Here is a 12874-nt window from a genome sequence, read left to right as displayed (position 1 = left end):
GAAGCTGTTAAATAGAAAAATAATGCTGTTAGAGAATCAGTAAGCAGACATAGCCAACAGAACAGTTCCAAGTTGGTGACTTCAAGTCAGATTTTGCATTTTAACTATTGGGTAAATGCTATATCTGAAAATATGGAAACTGTATTTTGAAGAAATCTCATACCTCACCCTGACATATCCAAGACTTTTATCTTTTATATCTTGGCATTTCAAGTGCTCGCTTAAATATTGTGAGAGTACTCGCTTCTGCCACTCATGGAAACAGTGCAATCTAGATTCCAGATGCCTCTGGATGTTAATTCTTCCTCAGCTCCTTTCAACTTCTTCTTATACCCTTACCTTAAACATATGCTCTCTAGTTTTAAATTCTTCTTAGAAACTAGAGTTGACCACTAGCTGGGGGAAAGATTCTTACTACCTCCCTATCTAACCTCTTATATTTTGTCTACCTCTATTAAAATTCCCCTCGGCCTAATCTATTCCAAGGAAAACAAGCCTAGCTTATCCAGGCTTTCCTCTGCTCCTCTACAGTGGAAATCTGGTCTACCAGAACTGTATAGTGTACTTGAGCTGTGCCCTAACCAATGCTTTAAAAATGTACACCCTGACCTCCCTGGATTCTATGTTCTGACTCATTCATGGTAACGAGTCTTTCAACTTCTTCACCACTTTATATACCCATGCATGCTGCCATCTTCAGACATCCCTGTTCTTATGCATCAATGACCTTCTATTCCTCAATACTCCCTATGCTTCAGTCATTCATTGCGTATTCCCTTAACAAAGTGCATTATCTCACAGATCAAAGGAGAGTAAATTGGCATCTGGAGTGAAAACTCAGAATATTTCTAATATCCTCTGTATAATTAGTCATTATTGTTCCTTTTAAATGCATTGTAGATGCTGTTTCCTTAAGGTTGTTATAGCCGAGGGTAGTAATGGGGACAAGCTCTCATTGCCTATTGAATGCTCCCAATGGTATATGCCTCAGATTGCTTCTAACAACCAAGCCCAGCTCCTGGCCTTCATATGTGGCTTAGCCACGAAGCTGACAGAACCTTTTCTACTGACAGGAGAAGGGGCAAAGGCTGGTTACTGGCGTCTTAAAATCGGTCACTTCAGGCAAATGGGGCTCATCAACTGTGGTCAGCTGCTCCTTCTGCCAGAAAAAGTGGGATCCCCCGGTGGCCAGCCATTTCAATTCTACTTCTCATTCTCATTTCGACATGCTAGTCGCCTCTACTACCACGATGAGGCCACACTCAGGTTGGAGGAACAACACCTTATATTCCGTCTGGGTAGCCTAAAACATGTTGGCATAAACATCAATTTCTCGAACTTCCATTAATTGCCCCCCCTCACTATTCCCATTCCTGTTTCCTCCTCTCGCCTTATCTCCTTACTTGCTCATCAGCTCCCTCTGGTGCTCCTCCTCCTCCTTCCCTTTGTTACATGGTCTTATAGCCTTTCCTATCAGATTTTCCCCTTCTCCAGCCTTTTTTTGGCCAGAAAGAATGACTATCTTCAAATCAGTGAATTCAAATAAATCAAGGACAGTGGAAGAGGTCTTTGTTCTTGCCGTGTGCTTGGGGGGGGATGGAGGCTGCCATTTTGTGAAGACACTCTATTCTTCATTTTGTGAGCTTGACATGCTGGGCTTGATTAGTGTTTTAAAGAAGACACAAAGACCCTTCAGGTAATCTGCTTGACTGGAGGTCATTTCCAAATAAGGAGTTATTTGTGAGGTGTTCTTTGGTTGGCTATAACATGCAGGATTGTGAATGCCTGAGGTGATTCGAGCTCATTGCTGACTGAGAACAAAGAGCCATGAGTCAGCAACTGTCCCTTGATTGGAAGATGACAATAGATGAATGCTGGCTTGGACCAGAGCCAATGACCAGGTGTTAAAGGCCAGACACATGACTTGCGTCCAGTGACATGGGAATGCGACATTTCAATTGATAAGAAATGGATATAAAAGTGGATGCTTTGTGGTTGCTGGTGGCGGTAACTTCGAAGAATAACCATCGCAGATACAAGCGAGAAGAACCCTGCGTGAAGCAAGTGGAGAGTGAATCGGGACCACGAGGACCAAGGAACGCCTGACCAGCGTAAATTCCTCCACCCGGGTAATACCTTTGCTATTCTTTGACTATCTAGGTGAGTCAGGGATACTTAGCAGGTGTGCGCACAAGGTATTTAGTGTATGAATTCACGTACTTGTTAGTTTGAACAATAAAGGTAATTGTCAGTAAATACAGATCTCTCTCTGCCTCACTCAGAATCGTTGGAAGAGGTAGAAGCGGTATCTCTCTCTTTTTTTCCAAACACTTTACCTCTTTCACCAATCAACTTCCCAGCTCTCTACTTCACCTCTCCCTCTCTCTCAGTTTCACCTATCACTTATTGCCCTGTACTTCTTCCTCCCTTCCCCCACTTTCTTGCTCTAACTTCTCAACCTTTTCCCAGTCGTGATGAAGGGTCTCGGTCTGAAACATTGACTCTTTACTCTTTTCCAATAGGTGCTGCTTGGCCTGCAAAGTTCCTCCAACACTTTGTGTGTGTTGGTTGAAAAGAACTAGTCATTCACTTCAAGAAGTGGGATGGTGCTCATGCTCCTGTCTATGCCAACAGTGTTGAGATTGAGGGTTGAGAGCTTCAAATTTTCAGGTGCAAGCATATTGAGGTCACAACTAAGAAAACTCACCAGTGCCTCTAGGTCCTCGGGAGGCTAAAGAAATTTGGCATGTCACCATCAACTCTTACAAATTTTTGTCAAAGTATTCCAGAGAGTATTCTGCCTGAATACATAATGACTTGGTATAATAACTGCTCTGCACTTGACCACAAGAAACTACGGAGTTGTTGACATAGCTGAGCACATCACAGGAACTACCTCCCCTCTGTGGTCTCTTCTCTCTGTGTCAGTAAAACAGCCAGCATAATCAAAGAACTCACCCACCCAGAAAATTCTTTCTTCTTCCCATTGGACTGAAGGTTCAGAAATCTGGAAGGACACAACACCAGGCCTAAGGACAACTTCTATTGCACTTCTGTCAGACTATTGTATTGGCCTCTTGCTTAATAATATTGACTCTTGGTCTTTCAATCTACCTTGTTGTGATCTCACACATTATCATTTACCTGCATTGCTCTTTTTCAGTAGTTTTTACACTTTATTTTGCATTGTTATTGTTTTCCCTTTATTCTTCTGTATAAACAGTATGCCAGACAAGATATTTACTGTATCTTGCTACATGTGTTAATAATAAATCAATACAAATAATATCTCAATTTTGAACAATAGAAATTTGGTAAGCATTGCTGTTTAACACATATTTTTTTAAAAATCTCACAAAATAGTTCCATTTCATTTGTGAGACTCCGTCTTTCAGAAATCTGGTACAGACATATAACCATATAACAATTACAGCATGGAAACAGGCCATCTTGGCCCTTCTAGTCCGTGCCGAACACTTACTCTCATCTAGTCCCACTGACCCGCACTCAGCCCATAACCCTCCATTCCTTTCCTGTCCATATACCTATCCAATTTTACTTTAAATGACAATACCAAACCTGCCTCTACCACTTCTACCGGAAGGTCGTTCCACACAGCTACCATTCTCTGAGTAAAGAAGTTCCCCCTCATGTTACCCTTAAACTTTTGCCCCCTAAATCTCAACTCATGTCCTCTTGTTTGAATCTCCCCTTCTCTCAATGGAAAAAGCCTATACACATCAATTCTATCTATCCCCCTCATAATTTTAAATACCTCTGTCAAGTCCCCCCTCAACCTTATACGCTCCAAAGAATAAAGACCTAACTTGTTCAACCTTTCCCTGTAACTGAGGTGCTGAAACCTAGGTAACATTCTAGTAAATCTTCTCTGTACTCTCTCTATTTTGTTGACATCTTTCCTATAATTCGGCAACCAGAACAGTACACAATACTCCACATTCGGCCTTACCAATGCCTTGTACAATTTTAACATTACATCCCAACTCCTATACTCAATGCTCTGATTTATAAAGGCCAACATACCAAAAGCTTTCTTCACCACCCTATTCACATGAGATTCCACCTTCAGGGAACTATGTACCATTATTCCTCGATCACTCTGTTCTACTGTATTCTTCAATGCCCTACCACATACCATATATGTCCTATTTGGATTATTCCTACCAAAATGTAGCACCTCACACTTATCAGCATTAAACTCCATCTGCCATCTTTCAGCCCACTCTTCTAACTGGCCTAAATCTCTCTGCAAGCTTTGAAAACCTACTTCATTATCCACAATGCCACCTACCTTAGTATCATCTGCATACTTACTAATCCAATTTACCACCCTATCATCCAGATCATTAATGTATATGACAAACAACATTGGACCCAGTACAGATCCCTGAGGCACACCACTAGTCACCGGCCTCCAACCTGACAATAGTTATCCACCAGTACTCTCTGGCATCTCCCATCCAGCCACTGTTGAATCCATTTTACTACTTCAATATTAATACCTAACGATTGAACCTTCCTAACTAACCTTCCATGCGGAACCTTGTCAAAGGCATTACTGAAGTCCATATAGACAACATCCACTGCTTTACCCTCATCAACTTTCCTAGTAACCTCTTCAAAAAATTCAATAAGATTTGTCAAACATGACCTTCCACGCACAAATCCATGTGGACTGTTCCTAATCAGACCCTGTCTATCCAGATAATTATATATACCATCTCTAAGAATACTTTCCATTAATTTACCCACCACTGATGTCAAACTTACAGGCTGATAATTGCCAGGTTTACCCTTAGAACCCTTTTTAAACAATGGAACCATATGAGCAATATGCCAATCCTTCGGCACCATCCCCATTTCTAATGACATTTGAAATATTTCTGTCAGAGCCCCTGCTATTTCCACACTAACTTCCCTCAAGGTCCTAGGGAATATCCTGTCAGGACCTGTAGATTTATCCACTTTTATATTCCTTAAAAGCGCCAGTACTTCCTCCTCTTTAATCATCATAGTTTCCATAACTTCCTTACTTGTTTCCCTTACCTTACACAATTCAATATCCTTCTCCTTAGTGAATACCGAAGAAACAAAATTGTTCAAAATTTCCCCCATCTCTTTTGGCTCCACACATAGCTGTCCACTCTGATTCTCTAAGGGACCAATTTTATCCCTCATGATCCTTTTGCTATTAATATAACTAAGCAAAGTTGGATACACAGAATGACACAGCCATTAGCACTGCTGGTTTGCAACTTCAGAGATCTGAATTCAATTCTGACTTCCAGTGTGGTTGTGTAAAAGTTTGAATCCTTTCCCTGTGAACAATGTCAGTTTCCTCCAGGTGCTCCAGTTTCCTCCCGTATCCATGGGCATACTAGTAGGTTAATAGATTATTGTAAATGTAAGGATGGCAGGAGAAAGAGAGATTTAGTAGATATGTAAGAAAGAGTAGTTTGTCGGGGAATGAGATGAATGAAATTGCTTTGAACAGTGGCACAGATATTAAAGAAGTTAGTACCAGTCTAAACTAGTCAGAATTTCTTGTCGCAGTATACTTACTAGCATCTCCAAGAGGCCTCTGTCAGTCAGAGTTGACCATGGCTATTGCATCCTAACTATCTAGAGATGCAAGCCTGGGCAATACAATAAGGAGAGCGAGCTGTTGACAATGTAGCAAGCTCTCCCTCTCCACGCATCTGATGAACCCAAAGGAACGGCAGAGACCGATACAGCCGATTCCTGACGAAGGGTCTCTGCCCGAAACTTCGACAGTGCTTCTCCCTATAGATGCTGCCTGGCCTGTTGTGTTCCACCAGCATTTTGTGTGTGTTGCCCAATACAGCCTCAGCTTGGTACCAGAAACTGCTCGGCAAAGCAGTCTCCCAATCTACCTCGGGTCTCACCAATATACAGGGGGCCACACTGGGAGGGATATCAGTGGGATGGGATGAATGGACAAAGGAATCATGTAGGGAGCAATACTTGCAGAAAGCAGAAAGTGGGAGGAGGGAAAGATATACTTGGTGGTGGGATCCTGTTGGAGGGCGGAAATTATGGAAAATTATGTGCTGGATGCAGAGGCTGCTGGGGTGGTAGGTAAGGACAAAAGGAACCCTATCCCTGGTGGGGTGATGGGTGGATGAGGTGAGGGAAGATGTGCATGAAATGGAAAAGATGTGAGGGAGGGCTGTGTTGACAGTGTGATGCACCATCAATAACTCTCTGAGACGTGAGGCGAGATATAGGATTTTATTGACTGGAAGAAAGAATAAGCAGCAAATGACCAGCATGCTACTTCCTGGAGACTGAGGGCAGGGCTCAGGCCCCAATCTCCTTTATACCGGGGTCTGTGGGAGGGGCCACAGGAGCAGTCAGCGGGGGTGGGGGGGGGCATGTCCAGACAGGTATATGTAGTTCACCACACAGTGGAAGAAGGAAAGCCACTTTCTTTGAAGAAAGAGGACATCTCATTATTTCTGGAATGTACAGCCTCATCTTGAGAGCAGTTGCAGTGGAGATGGAGGAACTGAGAGAAGGGAATGGCATTTTTATAAGTGATGGGGTGGGAAGAGGTATAATTCAGATAGCTGTGAGAATCAGTGCATTTATATTAAAAAAATCAATAGATAGCAATTTGATGCAGGAAGATTGTTTCCGATGTTGGGGAAGTCCAGAACGAGGGGTCACAGTTTAAGGATAAAGGGGAAGCCTTTTAGGACCGAGATGAGGAAAAACTTCTTCACACAGAGAGTGGTGAATCTGTGGAATTCTCTGCCACAGGAAACAGTTGAGGCCGGTTCATTGGCTATATTTAAGAGGAAGTTAGATATGGCCCTTGTGGCTAAAGGGATCAGGGGGTATGGAGAGAAAGCAGGTACAGGGTTCTGAGTTGGATGATCAGCCATGATCATACTGAATGGTGGTGCAGGCTCAAAGGGCCGAATGGCCTACTGCACCTATTTTCTATGTCTCTATAAGCTGTCTCCAGATTGAGAAAGGGGAGGGGGTATTGGAAATGGGTCAGGTAAACTTGAGGGCAGGGTGGAGTTTGGAAACAAAGATGATGAAGACGATGAGCTCAGCATGGGTACTGGAAGCATCACCAATGCAGTTGTCAATGTAACGTCGGAAGACCAATTCTTTAGTTTTGTTTTCATTGAGGAAAAGGTTGTTGTCATGACACCATGTCACTAAACTCTATCTTCTTCCTATACTTTGACATATCATTATCTGAGATGCAGCCTACAGTGGCATCATCTGCAAACCTGTAGATGGAGTGACAGCAGTTTCTGGCCACGCAGTCATAATTGTACAGGGAGTAGAGTAAGGGGCTGAGGGTACAGTCTTGTGGAACACTGGTGTTTCAAGTAATTGTGGTGGTGCTGCTACCTACCATAATTGATCGTGGTCTGTTGGTCAAAAAGTCAAGGAGCCAGTTGCAGGAGAAGGCATTAATTCCCACGATCAGGAGTTTGGTAATGAGTTCACTTAGATTAATAGCATTGAAGGCAGAACTATCATCAACTTTTCTGTTCAGATACTCCAGAGATGAATGTAGAGCCAGGCAGATGGCATCAGGCATTGACCTGCTCTGGTGGTAGGCAAATTGCAGTGGGTCAGGGTTGGAGTTGATGCATGCCATGACCAGCCTTTAATTTGGGGGCTGTGGGTACTAACCTTTGAAAATGCATGAACTGGACAGTAAAAAACAGGAATTAATTATTATCTGTTTGTTACAGAGTTAAGGATAGAACAGCTGCAAGTCTGCATTCGGCTTACCAAAACACCTCTTACATTTTATGGACTTCGAAATCTAGATTAAGTGTGGCATAGTGGTGCAGTGGGTAGAGTTGCTACATCACAGTGCCAGAGACCTGACTTCAGGTGCTGTCGAACATTCACCATGAATGCATGGGTTTTATCTGGGTGCTCTTTTTTCTCTTACATCTCAAAGATGTGTGGACTTGTAGATTAATTGGCCGCTGTAAATTGCCCCTAGTGTGTAGCTGAGTGGCATAACCTGGGATGAGTTGAAAAGAATGGTGGTAAAGAAGAATGCAAAATGGATAGTTGATGGTGGGTGAAACTTCAATGGGCCAAAGGCCTGTTTTAGTATTTTCTTCCTCCTTGACTATTACTCTACACTTAATGATTGTTAATATATGGCATCTTAATACTATTACTTCATTGCGGAATCCATTTGGTTGTTAGTTAAATCTCAAGTTAAAAGTTTGCTGTTCTCTGAAGTTGGAGTGAATCATATGAAGACATGGGATAGGGTCTGTGGCTCATTTTGCAGAAATAGTATCAATATTCTCAAGCTGCTTTACACTGAGGAAACTACTAGATAAAAAAGATGCATTCTCCTTTGGTTCTTGGGTTGCTGAAGGTCACTTGTTGGAATTGTCTCCAACTTTAAGATCAAAAACATGGTGTTAACAACAAATGAAATACTCATTTAACTTTTTAAGCTGAAGATGCTTCACTTGTTCTCAAAAAGAGTCTTTGAGTTGAAATTTTACCGAAGGGGTTTGATATGAATGGAACAATTCCTCAACAGACATTCCACTTTCAGGACTAAAACCTCATTAATATTCATTGATATCAATCAAAAAGTTTCCAATGTCTATCATTTGACTTTTAAAATTTTAATTAGAAATGTGTAAGGCAATTATTGGCTAGATGTAAAGTTATCTAAATGCACACCCAATGTATAATATGTGATGGTTATGCTTTAGTCTCTCAGAATAAAATTACATGTCTTAAAAGAATTATATTTTGGTAAGAAAGACAGATAATTTGTTTATTTCTAGATGCAAGCTGGAACCTATTGCAGCTCATGTTGTTTTGTTGAGATGAAAGAACTCGAATCTAACTGTTGACTACATTTCCCTCCACAGACCTGCTTGGCCCACTGAGTTCTTCCAACAATTTGTTTCTTTTTGCTCTATTTTCTAACATCTACTGTTGCTTGTGCCTTCATATTGTTTTGAGGGAGTTTTCTACTAGTTGGGTTTCTTCCTCTTTGGATGGCTTTGTTAGTAATGTACTCACATAGCTACCTTGCTTTTAATACCTTGTGATTACACAATGCCTGTCTGTAACCCAAGAAGGAAAACAGGTTGGAACACAACAGAACCAACTTATATCTCCTTCACTTAAAATGGAAAATCGTGTGGCCTCTGAACTGGGCAAGTGATCGAATGTTATCTCTTTTTCTGGAGTCTAGAGAGATTCCTTAGCCAGGAAGTTAAAATAATTGCTATAAAATCATTTCTCAATTAAAAAGCAGAAAACACAACAGATCTGTTTTTCTGATTGGATTTTCAGTTTCCCCAAAAGAACTGTTTGTTGGGTAAAATCAATTGTTGTGTTGGAAACTTTATTATTAAGTCTGATATTGATAAGTTTGTAGCAAAGTAATGGGGCTGAAGTGATTAAATGAATGTGATGATGCCCTCTGCATCCATTACTCAGAGCGCCTTGTTGTATAAGTCACGTCCAGGCTACTTCAAAAGACTGGTTAAGTGTAAAGCATTTATGACACAAGAAACAGCAACACATTATAATGTTGATGTCTGCAGTTAGGCATGAGGAATTCAACCCAAATTCTACTGGGAGCCCAATTACTTTATTCCTCCATCGAGGAAACAGCAGCCCAACTGAAGAACACTGGCAAAATATAAGCTGAGTGGTCAAAATATAAAACCGGGTGTATGCTGCTGGTCTGACCTTAGGACTCAATGAGCAGAGAAACCTTTCCCAGAGGACCAGCTAACCTGCTGTTGTTGCTTCTTCAAACTGTTCTGTCAGTCATCAGATGGAATGTATCCATTAATTAAAGCTTTTGTAAACAAAGCGTTAATTAATAGCGTTACATGGGGAAAAATAACTTCTTTTCTACTCGATCTTCCTAAATGATCATGTCATATGATAATTACCTTTACCAACACTGATAAAATAATTCCCACATATAGGTGCACAAACACAAAACTATGGCTTCCCTTTGTCAACTATTTCTTCTGTATTACCACCAAAACCAGACTCCTCATAGAGCCCAGCACATGGTACAATGTTGCAACAATTCTTTGGCACTGAAACTGAAAATCCCACCACAAAATAACAATGCCAATTTAGATCAAGGGCTATTCAGTTATAAACAAAAAATGAAAGTTCAAAAGTGCAGAAATCAATTGATAATAACAGGTAATGGTGTCACGATACAACTGAGAAAAAAATGAGACATTTGGGATTTAAGACCACAAGACCATAAGACATAGGAGCAGAATTAGGCCATTTGGCCCATCAAGTTTGCTCCACCATTCCAGCATTGCTGATTTATTAATCTTCTCAACCCCATTTTCTTGCCTTCTCGCCGTAACGTTTTATGCCCTTACTAATCAAGAACCTATCAACTTCTGCTTTCAATATACCCAATGACTTGACCGCCACAGCTGACTGTGATAATGAATTCCATAGATCTACCACCATCTGGCTAAAGCAATTCCTCATCTCTGTTCTAAATGGATGTCCTTCTATTCTGAGGTTGTGGCCTCTGCTCCTAGACTCCCCCACAGTATGAAACATCCTCTCCACAACCACTCTATCTAAGCTTTGCAATATTCGATAGGTTTAATTGAATCCTCCCTCCCCTTTCTTCCAGACTCCAGTGAGTACAAGCCCAAAACCATCAAACGCTCCTCATATATAAACTCGTTTATTCTTGTGAGCTTCCTCTGAATTCTGTTCAATGCCAGCACATCTTTTCTTAGATAAGGGGCCCAAAATGTGATCTGATCAATGTATAAAGCTTTAGCATTATATCCTTGCTTTTACATTCTAGTCCTATCAAAATGAATACTAACATTCCAGTTGCCTTCCTTACCACTGACTCAAACTGCACATTAGCTCTTAGGGAACTCTGCATGAGGACTCGCAAATTCTTCTGCATCTCTGATTTTTGAATTTTCTCCCATTTGTAATATAGTCCACGCCTTTACTTCTTCTACCAAAGTGCAGGAACATAGACTTCTCTGCACTACATTCCCACTACCACTTCCCTGACCATTTTTCTAATCTGTCTAATCTTTCTATAGACTCCCTGCTTCCTCAACACAACTTGCTGCTTCACCTATCTTCACATCTTTCATAAACTTCATCACAAAGGCATCAATTCTACCATCCAAATCATTGACACATAATGTGAAAAGAAGCAGTCCCAAAACCGACCCCTGTAGAACAGTATTTACCAGCAGCCAACCAGAAAACCCCCTTTTATTCCCACTCTTTGCCTCCTGCCAGTCAACTAACCTTAGACCATAAGACCACAAGACATAGGAGCAGAATTAGGCCATTTGGCCCATTGAGCCTGCTCCATTAATCAATCATGGCTGATCTTTTCTCCCCTCTTCCACCCCATTCTCAGGCCTTCTCCCTGTAACCTTTGATGCTGTGTCCAATCAAGAACCTCTCAATCTCTGTCTTAAATATACCCAATGACCTCAACTCCAGAGCTGCCTGTGGTAACAGATTCTAAAAATTCACCAGCCTTTGGCTAAAAAGCATTCTCCGCATCTCAGCTTTAAATGGATACCACTCTATCCTGAGGCTGTACCCTCTTGTCCTAGACTCCCCCACCATGGGAAACATCCTTTCTGGATCTACTCTGTCTAGGCCTTTCAACATTTGAAAGGTTTCAATAGATCCCCCCTCATCCTTCTAAATACCAGCAAGTACAGACTCGGAGCCATTAAACGTTCCCCATACGATAACCCTTTCATTCTCAGAATCATCCTTGTGAACCTCCTCTGGATCCTCTTCAATGCCAACATATCTTTTCTTAGATAAGGAGCCCCAAATTATTCACAGTACTCAAGGTAAGGCCTCACCAGAGCCTTATAAAGCCTTAGCATCGTATCCCTGCTCTTGTCTTCAAGTCCTCTTGAAATGAATGCTAACAATGCATTTGCCTTCCTCACCTCTGACTCAACCTGCAACTTAACCTTTAGGGTGTTCTGCACAAGGACTCCTACGTCCCTTTGCATCTCAGATGTTCAGATCTCTCTCCGTTTAGAAATTAGTTAGCACATTTATTTCCACTACCAAAGTGCATGACCTTGTATTTTCCAACATTGTATTTCAATTACCACATTCTTGCCTATTTTCCTAATCTGTTTAAGTCTTTCCATAGCCTACCTGTTTCCTAAACACTACCTGCCCCTCCATCAATCTTCGTATCATCTGCAAACTTGGCCATCTATTCCATCATCTAAATCATCAATATACAGCATGAAAAGAAGTGGTCCCAACACCGACCCCTGCGGAATACCTCTAGTCACTGGCAAGGATCCTATTATTCCCACTCACTGCCTCCTAACAATCAGCCAATGCTCTAACCACGTCAGTAACTTTCCTGTAATATCATGTGTTCTTAAATTGGTCATCAGCCTCATGTGTGGCACCTTGTCAAAGGCCTTCTCAAAATCCATTAACATCTCCACTGTCACTATTTTCTCTATCCTGCCTATTATTTCCACAAGGAATTCCAACAGATTTGTCAACAGGCTAGATTTTCCTTAAGGAAATGATGAAGAATTTGACCTATTTTATCACATGCCTCCAAGTATACTGTAAAATCCTTAATAAAGGACTTCAAAGTCTTCCCAACCACTGATGTCTGGCTAACTGGCCTGTAATTTCCTTTCTTCTGCCTTCTTCCCTTCTTAAAGAATGGAGTGACATTTGCAATTTTCCAGTCCTCCGCAAGCATTCCAAACCTAGTGATTCTTGAAAGATCATTACTAATGCCTCCACAATCTCTTCAGCTATCTCTTTTAGAAGTCTGGGCTGT

Source organism: Hemitrygon akajei, chromosome 6 (genome assembly GCF_048418815.1).
Source record: "Hemitrygon akajei chromosome 6, sHemAka1.3, whole genome shotgun sequence".
In the NCBI taxonomy this organism is placed as follows: Eukaryota; Metazoa; Chordata; class Chondrichthyes; order Myliobatiformes; family Dasyatidae; genus Hemitrygon; species Hemitrygon akajei.
Note: the sequence above shows the minus strand (reverse complement) of the source record.